At 43.7% G+C, this 23,103-nt stretch overlaps 7 non-coding genes across 7 annotated transcripts; 3 read left to right on the forward strand and 4 right to left on the reverse strand.

Moving 5' to 3' along the window:
• Positions 1-3,265: 3,265 nt before the first annotated feature.
• TRNAL-UAA (transfer RNA leucine (anticodon UAA)) lies at positions 3,266-3,348 on the forward strand. The gene has a single exon. It is a non-coding gene; the product is annotated as a tRNA-Leu (tRNA).
• A 294-nt stretch (positions 3,349-3,642) lies between these two features.
• On the reverse strand, positions 3,643-3,717 carry TRNAL-UAA (transfer RNA leucine (anticodon UAA)). The gene has a single exon. It is a non-coding gene; the product is annotated as a tRNA-Leu (tRNA).
• Positions 3,718-8,547: 4,830 nt separating this feature from the next.
• On the forward strand, positions 8,548-8,630 carry TRNAL-UAA (transfer RNA leucine (anticodon UAA)). The gene has a single exon. It is a non-coding gene; the product is annotated as a tRNA-Leu (tRNA).
• Positions 8,631-8,924: 294 nt separating this feature from the next.
• Positions 8,925-8,999, reverse strand: TRNAL-UAA (transfer RNA leucine (anticodon UAA)). The gene has a single exon. It is a non-coding gene; the product is annotated as a tRNA-Leu (tRNA).
• Positions 9,000-13,822: 4,823 nt separating this feature from the next.
• On the forward strand, positions 13,823-13,905 carry TRNAL-UAA (transfer RNA leucine (anticodon UAA)). Its single transcript has one exon. It is a non-coding gene; the product is annotated as a tRNA-Leu (tRNA).
• Positions 13,906-14,199: 294 nt separating this feature from the next.
• On the reverse strand, positions 14,200-14,282 carry TRNAL-UAA (transfer RNA leucine (anticodon UAA)). Its single transcript has one exon. It is a non-coding gene; the product is annotated as a tRNA-Leu (tRNA).
• Positions 14,283-19,476: 5,194 nt separating this feature from the next.
• TRNAL-UAA (transfer RNA leucine (anticodon UAA)) lies at positions 19,477-19,559 on the reverse strand. The gene has a single exon. It is a non-coding gene; the product is annotated as a tRNA-Leu (tRNA).
• Between the last annotated feature and the right edge of the window lie 3,544 nt (positions 19,560-23,103).

Consider the following 23,103-nt stretch of genomic DNA (forward strand, 5'->3'; position numbering starts at 1 on the left):
TCTAACTTTGCCATTTGTGCCTTCCTTCCACAAGCCCTTACCAACTTAATTGCCTCTTCCACTGATGTGCAATGCACTATGGAGTCTTCATGTGCAATTAAATCATTAACTGACTCCCCTGCAGCCCACGATAGAGGATGAATCAATCTAAACTCACCTTGTTGTGTTTTAGGCACAACACCCAGTGGTGAAATTGTTAAGTTATGAATCGGCCAGGTATCCCATGGACCCACCATTCTGCCAGCCTCCAATTCCGTCCTCAATTTCTTTCTCACCACTTAAGGATTCTCAACTGCAGATTTCAAATTTTTTCTCTGTCTTCTATGACCTTGATAACATAGCTTGAAACCCTCAAGAAAACTCTAGTACAGTAACTTGGCCTCCTCACGCCTCGGATAAAACTGCAACCAATAAAACAAAATATCTAATTTATTAGGAGAAGGGCCCTTTTCCCACCATCTGCTGCATCCGACCCCTTCCCCTATCACCACCTCTACCTGCATTAGCCTTCCATCCCCATTGCATCCCTCCAAAACATTGCACCAATGGATGTTTGCCCCTGCAATTGGAGCAATTGTGCATGAACTTGCACTGGAGTCGTGTGCATGACCCTCAGTTGAAGGACCAACAAGATCCATTCTGTGGGAACTGAGCTCTCGTGAAACTACCCACCCTAGATTGGTTGGGATGCCCCTGACAGGGCTTGTAAGGAACCAGAAGACCACTAGCTGTGTGTAACGCTGAGGCATTCTTGGAAGTACACAACCATTGCATCCAAAGCTCATTATAAATATCTCACCATTCTTTATCTGGAAATAATGCCATCTGGGCTCTAAGTTCTTCATTATATCTAAAACATCCAAAACCACCATAGTCTATTTGAGCCCACCTAAAAACGTCCATGTATTTTAGTAGAGAAATACAACGCTCCGGATGCCTCTCACAATAAACGCTAGCAATGATTAAGAATACTGACATCCAATTCTCAAGGGTAGTGGGAACTTTCGGTCTCCTAGCTAATTCCCATTCCTCCTCCTTTGACCCTTCCTTAGCCCACACTTCTCTATGTAATAATTTAAAAACATCAACAAACTCACCTTTACAAATGTTTTCCTTCATGGCTTGGGTGAGATGCGCCCCCAAAGGCAAGAACAACCCCATATATGGCAACTTTTTACTTTTTACACTACCCTCACCTGAGTTTCCTTTTTCCTTACCTGGCTCTGCCTTAGAAGCCTCCTCACCACTTGCCTCTGACTTACCATCATTGACTCCGACTTTTTTGTTCACAGCCCCCCCAAATGGACATTGTCTGCATCTTTAACTGCTTCATTATTTGCATCATCTTTCCCACTCAATCTACCCAAACTTCCTTATGCTATCGCAAAAGGGTATTACCCACTGTTACAGACACCAAACACACTACCTTCATGCTTAACTCTGCACACCCCATTGCGACAGCAGCCTGTGTCTCACCTTTTTTTAATGAAACCACTTGCCGGTACCTGATTATTCGTCTTGACTTTCCGATTACGCTGCACCATCAAAGGGGGCAAATCCGAAACACACCAAAACTCTTTCCTCTGTTAGAACAGCTCACCTAATTTCTTTGCTGCATCTCCTTCCCCGCAGTCTCATCCCCACCCTCACAATTCTCCCCCTCCTTAGTCTCCTGGTCGTCATCGTAATCCATCAATTCATCATGCAAAATGAGCCCCGAAGCCAACGAGACAGCACCTTGGCTGATAGCTGGGATCTTGAAGCCGTGATTGTACCATAAATCAAATGATTCACCAGGCCACTCCCTTGTAATCGGGTTGATGGCTCTGGATGCAACCCTCTCTTATGACCGGCATTTTAAAGGTGCCCAGACCTTTACCGGCGTCTCCGCTGTTGTCTTATTTTTCATGACGTCCTTTGGCATGGGTCGTCCTCCTGAGCTGCGAAGCCCAAAGGAGCTGTCACACCCCAAAAATGCTTCAGCCGCCCAAGGGTGTGCTTTCTTAAGCTCACCCCTGACAAAGCTATGCCCATCTTCCTGTAATTGCTGGACTCTATTGAAATTGACCTCACTTGTGTCAAAATTATAAACCACCTGTTGCTCCGAGACAAACACAAAGGGGCAGATTTAAGGAAAGTGGCTCTGCCGGTGCAGCGCCACGTTCCTTGCACCCCTTAACGCCCCTGTACCGCCACCATGTGTGAGCTATATATATAATAATACGGCGCACCATGGCACAGGGTAGGGGCATTAGCGTTATATTTTTTACGCTATTGATGTACTCTGCAAGAGTAGCGCCATCATTTTGGGACTAATCCTGCAGAGTACATAGGGGCCCATTATAAATAATGGTATTCCCCCTTTTAACGCCTCCTCTGAGTAGGCGTTGAAAGTGTAAAACAAATGGCGCAAGGAAATCTCTTAGATTGCCTTGCGCCATTTTTTCGGGCTCCCTAATGGGCGAACGCCCACCTTGTATAAATTATGCCTGACCCTTCCCCACCACACCGCTTCCTCTACTGCCAACTCTATGCCTCCCAGCCATTCCCGTGCAGTGCGGCAAACGAAGCGACCCACGCGGAGTCAAGAGTTCGCTCTTGGCTACAACACCAGCCCCAGAGACACCCTCCTCAAAAAGCAACCTGTCAGGTGAGGAACGAGCGCGCCCACTCTCTAACAAGGGAACGCCCCCTTTGCACACATCATGCATACATTATGCATGATGTGGCGCAAAGTGTTAACAAGTTGGCGCAAACCTAGCTTGCGCCACCTTGTAAATATTTTGCTATGGTAGTGGCCTATGATCTTCACATTTGCGGCAAAATAAATTCTGCAAATGTAGCGCTAAGGGCCGCAAGGGCCTTGTAAATCTGTCCCAAAGTGTTTTAGATTGTGTGAAGTGTAGTTTTGAGTCTTGAAAAGGGGTTAGTTTGATATTTCTTAAGATTAACGTCAATTTGCAGACATATTTAATAGGACATGTGACAAAAACGGTGTGAAAAAAGCGCACCTTTTTTCGTCCTACACGCTGATAATCTTAAACATGTTTGATAGGTATGGTTGTATTTTTTTTTAAATTAAGTACATGCACGTTTTATAGAGGAGAGGCATGACATTACCTTGTATTCCTGAAATGTGTTTTGCGTAACCTGATAAAATATATAGATATTAAAATATATATAGATATAGAAAGCTCAATGTCACACAGTGAGCACTCTTGATATCTATAATAAGTGCCATGTTGTTGCCCTTTCCTGCATAGGTACCAGGATGGCCGAGTGGTTAAGGCGTTCGACTTAAGCTCCAATGGACATGTGTCCCCGTGGGTTCAAGCCCCACTCCTGGTAGAGAGATTTTGTAATTCCTTATGCACCAAATGGAAAGCATTAAGTCAGGTATCATAAACAAATAAGTCACCTATAATAAACGAAAAAGCATACTTTAATACAACCTGCAACAAAAGGTTACTAAGTTTCAAAGAGAAATGTACAATACAAGACGTTTACTTTCTTGGGGGTAGAAAAATACATGTTAATCCATATGAAGATTTTATATGTAGCTCTTATTTTAATAATAATCAGGAGCAACTGAAAAGTGCGTGAAATTGAAATGAACAGTGTCACGGGAGAGAAAAAATGATATACCAGGAGTGGGGCTCGAACCAACATGTCCATTGGATCTTAAGTCCAACACCTTAACCACTCGGCCACCCTGGTGTACATAGTGCATATGTGCCTGCAATCATGATATAGTTGTTTTTCAGGAGAAGAATCATCTATACTATCAGCCCTCCCAACAGGAAAAGCAGAATTCAAAACCCCCAAAATATCCCTCAGCTTTTGCATGGAAATAGGATGCCATTGATCCAACCTGGATCCATCCTCCATCGCCCAGCCAGCAACAATTCTCCTACACATTTCTCCTTCCATGGTATCATAATCCCAAAAGTACTTACCAAAAAATGTAATACCTGCCATCTTCCCTGTTATAGCCACCACCGCCAATCCTAGGTCAATATGTGTCATAATGAAGCGGACTCCATCCTCCCTCCTATACCGTGACATGTAAGGTCCCTCATACCTCCTCAATGCACCAGACTCAATAAATTCTGCCTAGGCCTTGCCATATGACCTCAAAGTAGATGGAGCAATGGACTGACGAATCAATTGTAACATCCTTAGATTCCCAGCTCCCAAAGGTCCACCGTCAAAGCCGTTTTAAGCAAATCTGCTCCCGGCACCAGTACACCGAATCTCTGCCACTGTGAACGAGATAGCCCATCAGTGATATCATTATTCACACCTGGAACATACTGACCCTTAAACAAAATATTGAATTTCAGACAATGAAGCAAAAATAAACGCAACAACTTCAAAACTTTTTCATCTCGAGCCTTCTTTGAATTGACTAAATTAACAACTGTTTGGCTATCCACATTAAAAACCACTCGCCTGTTTGCTAAAAGGTTACCACATAACACTAAAGCAACCATCAAATAGAAAAAAACTCCAGAAACGAAATGCTATGGTGTGCCTCTCTCCAAGAATCTGGCCATGACTCAGCAGTCCAATCACCATCTCAGAAAACCAAACCATGGGCTCCTGAATCATCAGAAAAAATTTGAACTTGCCATAACCATTCATCCTCAACCATCAACATGTTAACACCATTATTACTTTGCTGGAAAGAAACCAACATTCTGAAGTCAGCATTGATGACCTCTTTAAGCCGAATTCTGGGATGAGGTAAAACAGCACCTTTGACTGAAAAACCAAGGCACCTACAAAGAGCTCTACCAACTCTCACCACACGGCACGCAAACTTCAAAGAACCCAATAAGGCTTGCACCTGCTGTAACTCCAGCTTATCCGTGGAAACAGCCTCCTCCAACAGAGAAATCAACTTTTGCACTTATCCACCGGAAACCGTACCTCAGATTTCTCTGAGTTCAATATAGCAGGGCCTTCAGTCTTATCCGGAGCCAAAGGTACTTCCATCTCCTCCATACACTTCTGAAATTCAATGAACCCTTTTTTACATTCATTGGATCACTGCAAGCCCATCAGAAAAGAGTCACCTAGGTAGTTCGTGACATGCCCGAGCCCAGTCTTCTGTTGGAAAAACCACTGCAAAAAACAACTACAAGTTTCAAACAGGGAACAAGAAACAGAACAGCCCATTGGCAACATTATATCCACAAATATAGAATCCTCAGATTAAAGACCCAACAATGAAAAATCCTCATGATGTACCGGCAATAGTCAAAAGACAGATTGAATGTCTAACTTTGCCATTTGTGCCTTCCTTCCACAAGCCCTTTCCAACTTAATTGCCTCTTCCACTGATGTGCAATGCACTATGGAGTCTTCATGTGCAATTAAATCATTAACTGACTCCCCTGCAGCCCACGATAGATGATGAATCAATCTAAACTCACCTTGTTGTGTTTTAGGCACAACACCCAGTGGTGAAATTGTTAAGTTATGAATCGGCCAGGTATCCCATGGACCCACCATTCTGCCAGCCTCCAATTCCGTCCTCAATTTCTTTCTCACCACTTCCGGATTCTCAACTGCAGATTTCAAATTTTTTCTCTGTCTTCTATGACCTTGATAACATAGCTTGAAACCCTCAAGAAAACTCTAGTACAGTAACTTGGCCTCCTCACGCCTCGGATAAAACTGCAACCAATAAAACAAAATATCTAATTTATTAGGAGAAGGGCCCTTTTCCCACCATCTGCTGCATCCGACCCCTTCCCCTATCACCACCTCTACCTGCATTAGCCTTCCATCCCCATTGCATCCCTCCAAAACATTGCACCAATGGATGTTTGCACCTGCAATTGGAGCAATTGTGCATGAACTTGCATTGGAGTCGTGTGCATGACCCTCTGTTGAAGGACCAACAAGATCCATTCTGTGGGAACTGAGCTCTCGTGAAACTACCCACCCTAGATTGGTTGGGGTGCCCCTGACAGGGCTTGTAAGGAACCAGAAGACCACTAGCTGTGTGCAACGCTGAGGCATTCTTGGAAGTACACAACCATTGCATCCAAAGCTCATTATAAATATCTCACCATTCTTTATCTGGAAATAATGCCATCTGGGCTCTAAGTTCTTCATTATATCTAAAACATCCAAAACCACCATAGTCTATTTGAGCCCACCTAAAAACGTCCATGTATTTTAGTAGAGAAATACAACGCTCCGGATGCCTCTCACAATAAACGCTAGCAATGATTAAGAATACTGACATCCAATTCTCAAGGGTAGTGGGAACTTTCGGTCTCCTAGCTAATTCCCATTCCTCCTCCTTTGACCCTTCCTTAGCCCACACTTCTCTATGTAATAATTTAAAAACATCAACAAACTCACCTTTACAAATGTTTTCCTTCATGGCTTGGGTGAGATGCACCCCCAAATGCAAGAACAACCCCATATATGGCAACTTTTTACTTTTTACACTACCCTCACCTGAGTTTCCTTTTTCCTTACCTGGCTCTGCCTTAGAAGCCTCCTCACCACTTGCCTCTGACTTACCATCATTGACTGCGACTTTTTTTTTCACAGCCCCCCCAAATGGACATTGTCTGCATCTTTAACTGCTTCATTATTTGCATCATCTTTCCCACTCAATCTACCCAAACTTCCTTATGCTAACGCAAAAGGGTATTACCCACTGTTACAGACACCAAACACACTACCTTCATGCTTAACTCTTCACACCCCATTGCCACAGCAGCCTGTGTCTCATTTTTTTTTAATGAAACCACTTGCAGGTACCTGATTATTCGTCTTGACTTTCCGATTACGCTGCACCATCAAAGGGGGCAAATCCTGAAACAAACCAAAACTCTTTCCTCTGTTAGAACAGCTCACCTAATTTCTTTGCTGCATCTCCTTCCCCGCAGTCTCATCCCCACCCTCACAATTCTCCCCCTCCTTAGTCTCCTGGTCGTCATCGTAATCCATCAATTCATCATGCAAAATGAGCCCCGAAGCCAACGAGACAGCACCTTGGCTGATAGCTTGGATCTTGAAGCCGTGATTGTACCATAAATCAAATGATTCACCAGGCCACTCCCTTGTAATCGGGTTGATCGCTCTGGATCCAACCTTCTCTTATGACCAGCATTTTAAAGGTGCACAGACCTTTACCGGCGTCTCCGCTGTTGTCTTATTTTTCATGACGTCCTTTGGCATGGCTCGTCCTCCTGAGCTGCGAAGCCCAAAGGAGCTGTCACACCCCAAAAATGCTTCAGCTGCCCCAGGGTGTGCTTTCTTAAGCTCACCCCTGACAAAGCTATGCCCATCTTCCTGTAATTGCTGGACTCTATTGAAATTGACCTCACTTGTGTCAAAATTATAAACCACCTGTTGCTCCGAGACAAACACAAAGGGGCAGATTTAAGGAAAGTGGCTCTGCCGGTGCAGCGCCACGTTCCTTGCACCCCTTAACGCCCCTGTACCGCCACCATGTGTGAGCTATATATATAATAATACGGCGCAACATGGCACAGGGTAGGGGCATTAGCGTTATATTTTTTACGCTATTGATGTACTCTGCAAGAGTAGCGCCATCATTTTGGGACTAATCCTGCAGAGTACATAGGGGCCCATTATAAATAATGGTATTCCCCCTTTTAACGCCTCCTCTGAGTAGGCGTTGAAAGTGTAAAACAAATGGCGCAAGGAAATCTCTTAGATTGCCTTGCGACATTTTTTCGGGCTCCCTAATGGGCGAACGCCCATCTTGAATAAATTATGCCTGACCCTTCCCCACCACACCGCTTCCTCTACTGCCAACTCTATGCCTCCCAGCCATTCCCGTGCAGTGCGGCAAACGAAGCGACCCGCGCGGAGTCAAGAGTTCGCTCTTGGCTACAACACCAGCCCCAGAGACACCCTCCTCAAAAAGCAACCTGTCAGGTGAGGAACGAGCGCGCCCACTCTCTAACAAGGGAACGCCCCCTTTGCACACATCATGCATATATTATGCATGATGTGGCGCAAAGTGTTAACAAGTTGGCGCAAACCTAGCTTGCGCCACCTTGTAAATATTTTGCTATGGTAGTGGCCTATGATCTTCACATTTGCGGCAAAATAAATTCTGCAAATGTAGCGCTAAGGGCCGCAAGGGCCTTGTAAATCTGTCCCAAAGTGTTTTAGATTGTGTGAAGTGTAGTTTTGAGTCTTGAAAAGGGGTTAGTTTGATATTTCTTAAGATTAACGTCAATTTGCAGACATATTTAATAGGACATGTGACAAAAACGGTGTGAAAAAAGCGCACCTTTTTTCGTCCTACACGCTGATAATCTTAAACATGTTTGATAGGTATGGTTGTATTTTTTTTTTAATTAAATACATGCACGTTTTATAGAGGAGAGGCATGACATTACCTTGTATTCCTGAAATGTGTTTTGCGTAACCTGATAAAATATATAGATATGAAAATATATATAGATATACAAAGCTCAATGTCACACAGTGAGCACTCTTGATATCTATAATAAGTGCCATGTTGTTGCCTCTTCCTGCACAGGTACCAGGATGGCCGAGTGGTTAAGGCGTTGGACTTAAGATCCAATAGACATGTGTCCACGTGGGTTCAAGCCCCACTCCTGGTAGAGAGATTTTGTAATTCCTTATGCACCAAATGGAAAGCATTAAGTCAGGTATCATAAACAAATAAGTCACCTATAATAAACGAAAAAGCATACTTTAATACAACCTGCAACAAAAGGTTACTAAGTTTCAAAGAGAAATGTACAATACAAGACGTTTACTTTTTTGGGGGTAGAAAAATACACGTTAATCGATATGAAGATTTTATATGTAGCTCTTATTTTAATAATAATCAGGAGCAACTGAAAAGTGCGTGAAATTGAAATGAACAGTGTCACGGGAGAGAAAAAATGATATACCAGGAGTGGGGCTCGAACCAACATGTCCATTGGATCTTAAATCCAACACCTTAACCACTCGGCCACCCTGGTCTACATAGTGCAAGTGTGCCTGCAATCATGATATAGTTGTTTTTCAGGAGAAGAATCATCTATACTATCAGCCCTCCCAACAGGAAAAGCAGAATTCAAAACCCCCAAAATATCCCTCAGCTTTTGCATGGAAATAGGATGCCATTGATCCAACCTGGATCCATCCTCCATCGCCCAGCCAGCAACAATTCTCCTACACATTTCTCCTTCCATGGTATCATAATCCCAAAAGTACTTACCAAAAAATGTAATACCTGCCATCTTCCCTGTTATAGCCACCACCGCCAATCCTAGGTCAATATGTGTCATAATGAAGCGGACTCCATCCTCCCTCCTATTCCGTGACATGTAAGGTCCCTCATACCTCCTCAATGCACCAGACTCAATAAATTCTGCCTAGGCCTTGCCATATGACCTCAAAGTAGATGGAGCAATGGACTGACGAATCAATTGTAACATCCTTAGATTCCCAGCTCCCAAAGGTCCACCGTCAAAGCCGTTTTAAGCAAATCTGCTCCCGGCACCAGTACACCAAATCTCTGCCACTGTGAACGAGATAGCCCATCAGTGATATCATTATTCACACCTGGAACATACTTACCCTTAAACAAAATATTGAATTTCAGACAATGAAGCAAAAATAAACGCAACAACTTCAAAACTTTTTCATCTCGAGCCTTCTGTGAATTGACTAAATTAACAACTGTTTGGCTATCCACATTAAAAACCACTCGCCTGTTTGCTAAAAGGTTACCACACAACACTAAAGCAACCATCAAATGGAAAAAAAACTCCAGAATGAAATGCTATGGTGTGCCTCTCTCCAAGAATCCGGCCATGACTCAGCAGTCCAATCACCATCTCAGAAAACCAAACCATGGGCTCCCGAATCATCAGAAAAAATTTGAACTTGCCATAACCATTCATCCTCAACCGTCAACATGTTAACACCATCATTACTTTGCTGGAAAGAAACCAACATTCTGAAGTCAGCATTGATGACCTCTTTAAGCCGAATTCTGGGATGAGGTAAAACAGCACCTTTGACTGAAAAACCAAGGCACCTACAAAGAGCTCTACCAACTCTCACCACACGGCACGCAAACTTCAAAGAACCCAATAAGGCTTGCACCTGCTGTAACTCCAGCTTATCCGTGGAAACAGCCTCCTCCAACAGAGAAATCAACTTTTGCACTTATCCACCGGAAACCGTACCTCAGATTTCTCTGAGTTCAATATAGCAGGGCCTTCAGTCTTATCCGGAGCCAAAGGTACTTCCATCTCCTCCATACACTTCTGAAATTCAATTAACCCTTTTTTACATTCATTGGATCACTGCAAGCCCATCAGAAAAGAGTCACCTAGGTAGTTCGTGACATGCCCGAGCCCAGTCTTCTGTTGGAAAAACCACTGCAAAAAACAACTACAAGTTTCAAACAGGGAACAAGAAACAGAACAGCTCATTGGCAACATTATATCCACAAATATAGAATCCTCAGATTAAAGACCCAACAATGAAAAATCCTCAGGATGTACCGGCAATAGTCAAAAGACAGATTGAATGTCTAACTTTGCCATTTGTGCCTTCCTTCCACAAGCCCTTACCAACTTAATTGCCTCTTCCACTGATGTGAAATGCACTATGGAGTCTTCATGTGCAATTAAATCATTAACTGACTCCCCTGCAGCCCACGATAGATGATGAATCAATCTAAACTCACCTTGTTGTGTTTTAGGCACAACACCCAGTGGTGAAATTGTTAAGTTATGAATCGGCCAGGTATCCCATGGACCCACCATTCTGCCAGCCTCCAATTCCGTCCTCAATTTCTTTCTCACCACTTCCGGATTCTCAACTGCAGATTTCAAATTTTTTCTCTGTCTTCTATGACCTTGATAACATAGCTTGAAACCCTCAAGAAAACTCTAGTACAGTAACTTGGCCTCCTCACTCCTCGGATAAAACTGCAACCAATAAAACAAAATATCTAATTTATTAGGTGAAGGGCCCTTTTCCCACCATCTGCTGCATCCGACCCCTTCCCCTATCACCACCTCTACCTGCATTAGCCTTCCATCCCCATTGCATCCCTCTAAAACATTGCACCAATGGATGTTTGCCCCTGCAATTGGAGCAATTGTGCATGAACTTGCACTGGAGTCGTGTGCATGACCCTCTGTTGAAGGACCAACAAGATCCATTCTGTGGGAACTGAGCTCTCGTGAAACTACCCACCCTAGATTGGTTGGGATGCCCCTGACAGGGCTTGTAAGGAACCAGAAGACCACTAGCTGTGTGTAACGCTGAGGCATTCTTGGAAGTACACAACCATTGCATCCAAAGCTCATTATAAATATCTCACCATTCTTTATCTGGAAATAATGCCATCTGGGCTCTAAGTTCTTCATTATATCTAAAACATCCAAAACCACCATAGTCTTTTTGAGACCACCTAAAAACGTCCATGTATTTTAATAGAGAAATACAACGCTCCAGATGCCTCTCACAATAAACGCTAGCAATGATTAAGAATACTGACATCCAATTCTCAAGGGTAGTGGGAACTTTCGGCCTCCTAGCTAATTCCCATTCCTCCTCCTTTGACCCTTCCTTAGCCCACACTTCTCTATGTAATAATTTAAAAACATCAACAAACTCACCTTTACAAATGTTTTCCTTCATGGCTTGGGTGAGATGCGCCCCCAAAGGCAAGAACAACCCCATATATGGCAACTTTTTCCACTACCCTCACCTGAGTTTCCTTTTTCCTTACCTGGCTCTGCCTTAGAAGCCTCCTCACCACTTGCCTCTGACTTACCATCATTGACTCCGACTTTTTTGTTCACAGCCCCCCCAAATGGACATTGTCTGCATCTTTAACTGCTTCATTATTTGCATCATCTTTCCCACTCAATCTACTCAAACTTCCTTATGCTAACGCAAAAGGGTATTACCCACTGTTACAGACACCAAACACACTACCTTCATGCTTAACTCTTCACACCCCATAGCCACAGCAGCCTGTGTCTCACCTTTTTTGAATGAAACCACTTGCAGGTACCTGATTATTCGTCTTGACTTTCCGATTACGCTGCACCATCAAAGGGGGCAAATCCTGAAACACACCAAAACTCTTTCCTCTGTTAGAACAGCTCACCTAATTTCTTTGCTGCATCTCCTTCCCCGCAGTCTCATTCCCACCCTCACAATTCTCCCCCTCCTTAGTCTCCTGGTCGTTATCGTAATCCATCAATTCATCATGCAAAATGAGCCCCGAAGCCAAGGAGACAGCACCTTGGCTGATAGCTGGGATCTTGAAGCCGGGATTGTACCATAAATCAAATGATTCACCAGGCCACTCCCTTGTAATCGGGATGATCGCTCTGGATGCAACCCTCTCTTATGACCGGCATTTTAAAGGTGCCCAGACCTTTACCGGCGTCTCCGCTGTTGTCTTATTTTTCATGACGTCCTTTGGCATGGCTCGTCCTCCTGAGCTGCGAAGCCCAAAGGAGCTGTCACACCCCAAAAATGCTTCAGCCGTCCCAGGGTGTGCTTTCTTAAGCTCACCCCTGACAAAGCTATGCCCATCTTCCTGTAATTGCTGGACTCTATTGAAATTGACCTCACTTGTGTCAAAATTATAAACCACCTGTTGCTCCGAGACAAACACAAAGGGGCAGATTTAAGGAAAGTGGCTCTGCCGGTGCAGCGCCACGTTCCTTGCACCCCTTAACGCCCCTGTACCGCCACCATGTGTGAGCTATATATATAATAATACGGCGCACCATGGCACATGGTAGGGGCATTAGCGTTATATTTTTTACGCTATTGATGTACTCTGCAAGAGTAGCGCCATCATTTTGGGACTAATCCTGCAGAGTACATAGGGGCCCATTATAAATAATGGTATTCCCCCTTTTAACGCCTCCTCTGAGTAGGCGTTGAAAGTGTAAAACAAATGGCGCAAGGAAATCTCTTAGATTGCCTTGCGCCATTTTTTCGGGCTCCCTAATGAGCGAACGCCCACCTTGTATAAATTATGCCTGACCCTTCCCCACCACACCGCTTCCTCTACTGCCAACTCTATGCCTCCCAGCCATTCCCGTGCAGTGCGGCAAACGAAGCGACCCACGCGGAGTCAAGAGTTCGCTCTTGGCTACAACAACAGCCCCAGAGACACCCTCATCAAAAAGCAATCTGTCAGGTGAGGAACGAGCGTGCCCACTCTCTAACAAGGGAACGCCGCCTTTGCACACATCATGCATATATTATGCATGATGTGGCGCAAAGTGTTAACAAGTTGGCGCAAACCTAGCTTGCGCCACCTTGTAAATATTTTGCTATGGTAGTGGCCTATGATCTTCACATTTGCAGCAAAATAAATTCTGCAAATGTAGCGCTAAGGGCCGCAAGGGCCTTGTAAATCTGTCCCAAAGTGTTTTAGATTGTGTGAAGTGTAGTTTTGAGTCTTGAAAAGGGGTTAGTGTGATATTTCTTAAGATTAACGTCAATTTGCAGACATATTTAATAGGACATGTGACAAAAACGGTGTGAAAAAAGCGCACCTTTTTTCGTCCTACACGCTGATAATCTTAAACATGTTTGATAGGTATGGTTGTATTTTTTTTTTAATTAAGTACATGCACGTTTTATAGAGGAGAGGCATGACATTACCTTGTATTCCTGAAATGTGTTTTGCGTAACCTGATAAAATATATAGATATGAAAATATATATATATATAGAAAGCTCAATGTCACACAGTGAGCACTCTTGATATCTATAATAAGTGCCATGTTGTTGCCCTTTCCTGCACAGGTACCAGGATGGCCGAGTGGTTAATGCGTTGGACTTAAGATCCAATGGACAAATGTCCACGTGGGTTCAAGCCCCACTCCTGGTAGAGAGATTTTGTAATTCCTTATGCACCAAATGGAAAGCATTAAGTCAGGTATCATAAACAAATAAGTCACCTATAATAAACGAAAAAGCATACTGTAATACAACCTGCAACAAAAGGTTACTAAGTTTCAAAGAGAAATGTACAATACAAGGCGTTTACTTTTTTGGGGGTAGAAAAATACACGTTAATCGATATGAAGATTTTATATGTAGCTCTTATTTTAATAATAATCAGGAGCAACTGAAAAGTGCGTGAAATTGAAATGAACAGTGTCACGGGAGAGAAAAAATGATATACCAGGAGTGGGGCTCGAACCCACACAGACACATGTCCATTGGACCTTAAGTCCAACGCCTTAACCACTCGGCCACCCTGGTCTACATAGTGCAGCTGTGCCTGCAATCATTATATAGTTGTTTTTCAGGAGAAGCATCATCTATACTATCAGCCCTCCCAACAGGAAAAGCAGAATTCAAAACCCCCAAAATATCCCTCAGCTTTTGCATGTAGGATGCCATTGATCCAACCTGGATCCATCCTCTATCGCCCAGCCAGCAACAATTCTCCTACACATTTCTCCTTCCATGGTATCATAATCCCAAAAGTACTTACCAAAAAATGTAATACCTGCCATCTTCCCTGTTATAGCCACCACCGCCAATCCTAGGTCAATATGTGTCATAATGAAGCGGACTCCATCCTCCCTCCTATACCGTGACATGTAAGGTCCCTCATACCTCCTCAATGCACCAGACTCAATAAATTCTGCCTAGGCCTTGCCATATGACCTCAAAGTAGATGGAGCAATGGACTGACGAATCAATTGTAACATCCTTAGATTCCCAGCTCCCAAAGGTCCACCGTCAAAGCCGTTTTAAGCAAATCTGCTCCCGGCACCAGTACACCGAATCTCTGCCACCGTGAACGAGATAGCCCATCAGTGATATCATTATTCACACCTGGAACATACTGACCCTTAAACAAAATATTGAATTTCAGACAATGAAGCAAAAATAAACGCAACAACTTCAAAACTTTTTCATCTCGAACCTTCTGTGAATTGACTAAATTAACAACTGTTTGGCTATCCACATTAAAAGCCACTCGCCTGTTTGCTAAAAGGTTACCACACAACACTAAAGCAACCATCAAATGGAAAAAAACTCCAGAAACGAAATGCTATGGTGTGCCTCTCTCCAAGAATCCGGCCATGACTCAGCAGTCCAATCACCATCTCAGAAAACCAAACCATGGGCTCCTGAATAATCAGAAAAAATTTGAACTTGCCATAACCATTCATCCTCAACCGTCAACATGTTAACACCATTATTACTTTGCTGGAAAGAAACCAACATTCTGAAGTCAGCATTGATGACCTCTTTAAGCCGAATTCTGGGATGAGGTAAAACAGCACCTTTGACTGAAAAACCAAGGCACCTACAAAGAGCTCTACCAACTCTCACCACACGGCACGCAAACTTCAAAGAACCCAATAAGGCTTGCACCTGCTGTAACTCCAGCTTATCCGTGGAAACAGCCTCCTCCAACAGAGAAATCAACTTTTGCACTTATCCACCGGAAACCGTACCTCAGATTTCTCTGAGTTCAATATAGCAGGGCCTTCAGTCTTATCCGGAGCCAAAGGTACTTCCATCTCCTCCATACACTTCTGAAATTCAATTAACCCTTTTTTACATTCATTGGATCACTGCAAGCCCATCAGAAAAGAGTCACCTAGGTAGTTCGTGACATGCCCGAGCCCAGTCTTCTGTTGGAAAAACCACTGCAAAAAACAACTACAAGTTTCAAACAGGGAACAAGAAACAGAACAGCCCATTGGCAACATTATATCCACAAATATAGAATCCTCAGATTAAAGACCCAACAATGAAAAATCCTCAGGATGTACCGGCAATAGTCAAAAGACAGATTGAATGTCTAACTTTGCCATTTGTGCCTTCCTTCCACAAGCCCTTACCAACTTAATTGCCTCTTCCACTGATGTGCAATGCACTATGGAGTCTTCATGTGCAATTAAATCATTAACTGACTCCCCTGCAGCCCACGATAGATGATGAATCAATCTAAACTCACCTTGTTGTGTTTTAGGCACAACACCCAGTGGTGAAATTGTTAAGTTATGAATCGGCCAGGTATCCCATGGACCCACCATTCTGCCAGCCTCCAATTCCGTCCTCAATTTCTTTCTCACCACTTCCGGATTCTCAACTGCAGATTTCAAATTTTTTCTCTGTCTTCTAAGACCTTGATAACATAGCTTGAAACCCTCAAGAAAACTCTAGTACAGTAACTTGGCCTCCTCACGCCTCGGATAAAACTGCAAACAATAAAACAAAATATCTAATTTATTAGGAGAAGGGCCCTTTTCCCACCATCTGCTGCATCCGACCCCTTCCCCTATCACCACCTCTACCTGCATTAGCCTTCCATCCCCATTGCATCCCTCCAAAACATTGCACCAATGGATGTTTGCACCTGCAATTGGAGCAATTGTGCATGAACTTGCACTGGAGTCGTGTGCATGACCCTCTGTTGAAGGACCAACAAGATCCATTCTGTGGGAACTGAGCTCTCGTGAAACTACCCACCCTAGATTGGTTGGGATGCCCCTGACAGGGCTTGTAAGGAACCAGAAGACCACTAGCTGTGTGTAACGCTGAGGCATTCTTGGAAGTACACAACCATTGCATCCAAAGCTCATTATAAATATCTCACCATTCTTTATCTGGAAATAATGCCATCTGGGCTCTAAGTTCTTCATTATATCTAAAACATTTAAAACCACCATAGTCTATTTGAGCCCACCTAAAAACGTCCATGTATTTTAATAGAGAAATACAACGCTCCGGATGCCTCTCACAATAAACGCTAGCAATGATTAAGAATACTGACATCCAATTCTCAAGGGTAGTGGGAACTTTCGGCCTCCTAGATAATTCCCATTCCTCCTCCTTTGACCCTTCCTTAGCCCACACTTCTCTATGTAATAATTTAAGAACATCAACAAACTCACCTTTACAAATGTTTTCCTTCATGGCTTGGGTGCGATGCGCCCCCAAAGGCAAGAACAACCCCATATATGGCAACTTTTTACTTTTTACACTACCCTCACCTGAGTTTCCTTTTTCCTTACCTGGCTCTGCCTTAGAAGCCTCCTCACCACTTGCCTCTGACTTACCATCATTGACTCCGACTTTTTTGTTCACAGCCCCCCCAAATGGACATTGTCTGCATCTTTAACTGCTTCATTATTTGCATCATCTTTCCCACTCAATCTACCCAAACTTCCTTATGCTAACGCAAAAGGGTATTACCCACTGTTACAGACACCAAACACACTACCTTCATGCTTAACTCTTCACACCCCATAGCCACAGCAGCCTGTGTCTCACCTTTTTTGAATGAAACCACTTGCAGGTACCTGATTATTCGTCTTGACTTTCCGATTACGCTGCACCATCAAAGGGGGCAAATCCTGAAACACACCAAAACTCTTTCCTCTGTTAGAACAGCTCACCTAATTTCATTGCTGCATCTCCTTCCCCGCAGTCTCATCCCCACCCTCACAATTCTCCCCCTCCTTAGTCTCCTGGTCGTCATCGTAATCCATCAATTCATCATGCAAAATGAGCCCCGAAGCCAACGAGACAGCACCTTGGCTGATAGCTGGGATCTTGAAGCCGTGATTGTACCATAAATCAAATGATTCACCAGACCACTCCCTTGTAATCGGGTTGATCGCTCTGGATGCAACCCTCTCTTATGACCGGCATTTTAAAGGTGCCCAGACCTTTACCGGCGTCTCCGCTGTTGTCTTATTTTTCATGACGTCCTTTGGCATGGCTCGTCCTCCTGAGCTGCGAAGCCCAAAGGAGCTGTCACACCCCAAAAAAGCTTCAGCCGCCCCAGGGTGTGCTTTCTTAAGCTCACCCCTGACAAAGCTATGCCCATCTTCGTGTAATTGCTGGACTCTCTTGAAATTGACCTCACTTGTGTCAAAATTATAAACCACCTGTTGCTCCGAGACAAACACAAAGGGGCAGATTTAAGGAAAGTGGCTCTGCCGGTGCAGCGCCACGTTCCTTGCACCCCTTAACGTCCCTGTACCGCCACCATGTGTGAGCTATATATATAATAATACGGCGCACCATGGCACAGGGTAGGGGCATTAGCGTTATATTTTTTACGCTATTGATGTACTCTGCAAGAGTAGCGCCATCATTTTGGGACTAATCCTGCAGAGTACATAGGGGCCCATTATAAATAATGGTATTCCCCCTTTTAACGCCTCCTCTGAGTAGGCGTTGAAAGTGTAAAACAAATGGCGCAAGGAAATCTCTTAGATTGCCTTGCGCCATTTTTTCGGGCTCCCTAATGGGCGAATGCCCACCTTGTATAAATTATGCCTGACCCTTCCCCACCACACCGCTTCCTCTACTGCCAACTCTATGCCTCCCAGCCATTCCCATGCAGTGCGGCAAACGAAGCGACCCACGCGGAGTCAAGAGTTCGCTCTTGGCTACAACACCAGCCCCAGAGACACCCTCCTCAAAAAGCAACCTGTCAGGTGAGGAACGAGCGTGCCCACTCTCTAACAAGGGAACGCCCCCTTTGCACACATCATGCATATATTATGCATGATGTGGCGCAAAGTGTTAACAAGTTGGCGCAAACCTAGCTTGCGCCACCCTGTAAATATTTTGCTATGGTAGTGGCCTATGATCTTCACATTTGCGGCAAAATAAATTCTGCAAATGTAGCGCTAAGGGCCGCAAGGGCCTTGTAAATCTGTCCCAAAGTATTTTAGATTGTGTGAAGTGTAGTTTTGAGTCTTGAAAAGGGGTTAGTGTGATATTTCTTAAGATTAACGTCAATTTGCAGACATATTTAATAGGACATGTGACAAAAACGGTGTGAAAAAAGCACACCTTTTTTCGTCCTACACGCTGATAATCTTAAACATGTTTGATAGGTATGGTTGTATTTTTTTTTTTATTAAGTACATGCACGTTTTATAGAGGAGAGGCATGACATTACCTTGTATTCCTGAAATGTGTTTTGCGTAACCTGATAAAATATATAGATATGAAAATATATATATATATATAGAAAGCTCACTGTCACACAGTGAGCACTCTTGATATTTTTAATAAGTGCCATGTTGTTGCCCTTTCTTGCACAGGTACCAGGATGGCCACGTTGGACTTAAGATCCAATGGACATGTGTCCATGTGGGTTCAAGCCCCACTCCTGGTAGAGAGATTTTGTAATTCATTATGCACCAAATGGAAAGCATTAAGTCAGGTATCATAAACAAATAAGTCACCTATAATAAACGAAAAAGCATACTGTAATACAACCTGCAACAAAAGGTTACTAAGTTTCAAAGAGAAATGTACAATACAAGGCGTTTACTTTTTTGGGGGTAGAAAAATACACGTTAATCGATATGAAGATTTTATAGGTAGCTCTTATTTTAATATTAATCAGGAGCAACTGAAAAGTGCGTGAAATTGAAATGAACAGTGTCACGGGAGAGAAAAAATGATATACCAGGAGTGGGGCTCGAACCCACGCAGACACATGTCCATTGGATCTTAAGTCCAACGCCTTAACCACTCGGCCACCCTGGTCTACATAGTGCAGGTGTGCCTGCAATCATGATATAGTTGTTTTTCAGGAGAAGAATCATCTATACTATCAGCCCTCCCAACAGGAAAAGCAGAATTCAAAACCCCCAAAATATCCCTCAGCTTTTGCATGGAAATAGGATGCCATTGATCCAACCTGGATCCATCCTCCATCGCCCAGCCAGCAACAATTCTCCTACACATTTCTCCTTCCATGGTATCATAATCCCAAAAGTACTTACCAAAAAATGTAATACCTGCCATCTTCCCTGTTATAGCCACCACCGCCAATCCTAGGTCAATATGTGTCATAATGAAGCGGACTCCATCCTCCCTCCTATACCGTGACATGTAAGGTCCCTCATACCTCCTCAATGCACCAGACTCAATAAATTCTGCCCAGGCCTTGCCATATGACCTCAAAGTAGATGGAGCAATGGACTGACGAATCAATTGTAACATCCTTAGATTCCCAGCTCCCAAAGGTCCACCGTCAAAGCCGTTTTAAGCAAATCTGCTCCCGGCACCAGTACACCGAATCTCTGCCACTGTGAACGAGATAGCCCATCAGTGATATCATTATTCACACCTGGAACATACTGACCCTTAAACAAAATATTGAATTTCAGACAATGAAGCAAAAATAAACGCAACAACTTCAAAACTTTTTCATCTCGAGCCTTCTGTGAATTGACTAAATTAACAACTGTTTGGCTATCCACATTAAAAGCCACTCGCCTGTTTGCTAAAAGGTTACCACACAACACTAAAGCAACCATCAAATGGAAAAAAACTCCAGAAACGAAATGCTATGGTGTGCCTCTCTCCAAGAATCCGGCCATGACTCAGCAGTCCAATCACCATCTCAGAAAACCAAACCATGGGCTCCTGAATCATCAGAAAAAATTTGAACTTGCCATAACCATTCATCCTCAACCGTCAACATGTTAACACCATTATTACTTTGCTGGAAAGAAACCAACATTCTGAAGTCAGCATTGATGACCTCTTTAAGCCGAATTCTGGGATGAGGTAAAACAGCACCTTTGACTGAAAAACCAAGGCACCTACAAAGAGCTCTACCAACTCTCAACACACGGCACGCAAACTTCAAAGAACCCAATAAGGCTTGCACCTGCTGTAACTCCAGCTTATCCGTGGAAACAGCCTCCTCCAACAGAGAAATCAACTTTTGCACTTATCCACCGGAAACCGTACCTCAGATTTCTCTGAGTTCAATATAGCAGGGCCTTCAGTCTTATCCGGAGCCAAAGGTACTTCCATCTCCTCCATACACTTCTGAAATTCAATTAACCCTTTTTTACATTCATTGGATCACTGCAAGCCCATCAGAAAAGAGTCACCTAGGTAGTTCGTGACATGCCCGAGCCCAGTCTTCTGTTGGAAAAACCACTGCAAAAAACAACTACAAGTTTCAAACAGGGAACAAGAAACAGAACAGCCCATTGGCAACATTATATCCACAAATATAGAATCCTCAGATTAAAGACCCAACAATGAAAAATCCTCAGGATGTACCGGCAATAGTCAAAAGACAGATTGAATGTCTAACTTTGCCATTTGTGCCTTCCTTCCACAAGCCCTTACCAACTTAATTGCCTCTTCCACTGATGTGCAATGCACTATGGAGTCTTCATGTGCAATTAAATCATTAACTGACTCCCCTGCAGCCCACGATAGATGATGAATCAATCTAAACTCACCTTGTTGTGTTTTAGGCACAACACCCAGTGGTGAAATTGTTAAGTTATGAATCGGCCAGGTATCCCATGGACCCACCATTCTGCCAGCCTCCAATTCCGTCCTCAATTTCTTTCTCACCACTTCCGGATTCTCAACTGCAGATTTCAATTTTTTTCTCTGTCTTCTAAGACCTTGATAACATAGCTTGAAACCCTCAAGAAAACTCTAGTACAGTAACTTGGCCTCCTCACGCCTCGGATAAAACTGCAACCAATAAAACAAAATATCTAATTTATTAGGAGAAGGGCCCTTTTCCCACCATCTGCTGCATCCGACCCCTTCCCCTATCACCACCTCTACCTGCATTAGCCTTCCATCCTCATTGCATCCCTCCAAAACATTGCACCAATGGATGTTTGCCCCTGCAATTGGAGCAATTGTGCATGAACTTGCACTGGAGTCGTGTGCATGACCCTCTGTTGAAGGACCAACAAGATCCATTCTGTGGGAACTGAGCTCTCGTGAAACTACCCACCCTAGATTGGTTGGGATGCCCCTGACAGGGCTTGTAAGGAACCAGAAGACCACTAGCTGTGTGTAACGCTGAGGCATTCTTGGAAGTACACAACCATTGCATCCAAAGCTCATTATAAATATCTCACCATTCTTTATCTGGAAATAATGCCATCTGGGCTCTAAGTTCTTCATTATATCTAAAACATTTAAAACCACCATAGTCTATTTGAGCCCACCTAAAAACGTCCATGTATTTTAATAGAGAAATACAACGCTCCGGATGCCTCTCACAATAAACGCTAGCAATGATTAAGAATACTGACATCCAATTCTCAAGGGTAGTGGGAACTTTCGGCCTCCTAGATAATTCCCATTCCTCCTCCTTTGACCCTTCCTTAGCCCACACTTCTCTATGTAATAATTTAAGAACATCAACAAACTCACCTTTACAAATGTTTTCCTTCATGGCTTGGGTGCGATGCGCCCCCAAAGGCAAGAACAACCCCATATATGGCAACTTTTTACTTTTTACACTACCCTCACCTGAGTTTCCTTTTTCCTTACCTGGCTCTGCCTTAGAAGCCTCCTCACCACTTGCCTCTGACTTACCATCATTGACTCCGACTTTTTTGTTCACAGCCCCCCCAAATGGACATTGTCTGCATCTTTAACTGCTTCATTATTTGCATCATCTTTCCCACTCAATCTACCCAAACTTCCTTATGCTAACGCAAAAGGGTATTACCCACTGTTACAGACACCAAACACACTACCTTCATGCTTAACTCTTCACACCCCATAGCCACAGCAGCCTGTGTCTCACCTTTTTTGAATGAAACCACTTGCAGGTACCTGATTATTCATCTTGACTTTCCGATTACGCTGCACCATCAAAGGGGGCAAATCCTGAAACACACCAAAACTCTTTCCTCTGTTAGAACAGCTCACCTAATTTCATTGCTGCATCTCCTTCCCCGCAGTCTCATCCCCACCCTCACAATTCTCCCCCTCCTTAGTCTCCTGGTCGTCATCGTAATCCATCAATTCATCATGCAAAATGAGCCCCGAAGCCAACGAGACAGCACCTTGGCTGATAGCTGGGATCTTGAAGCCGTGATTGTACCATAAATCAAATGATTCACTAGGCCACTCCCTTGTAATCGGGTTGATCGCTCTGGATGCAACCCTCTCTTATGACCGGCATTTTAAAGGTGCCCAGACCTTTACCGGCGTCTCCGCTGTTGTCTTATTTTTCATGACGTCCTTTGGCATGGCTCGTCCTCCTGAGCTGCGAAGCCCAAAGGAGCTGTCACACCCCAAAAAAGCT

This window comes from Pleurodeles waltl, chromosome 5 (assembly GCF_031143425.1).
Source record: "Pleurodeles waltl isolate 20211129_DDA chromosome 5, aPleWal1.hap1.20221129, whole genome shotgun sequence".
Classification (NCBI taxonomy): Eukaryota; Metazoa; Chordata; class Amphibia; order Caudata; family Salamandridae; genus Pleurodeles; species Pleurodeles waltl.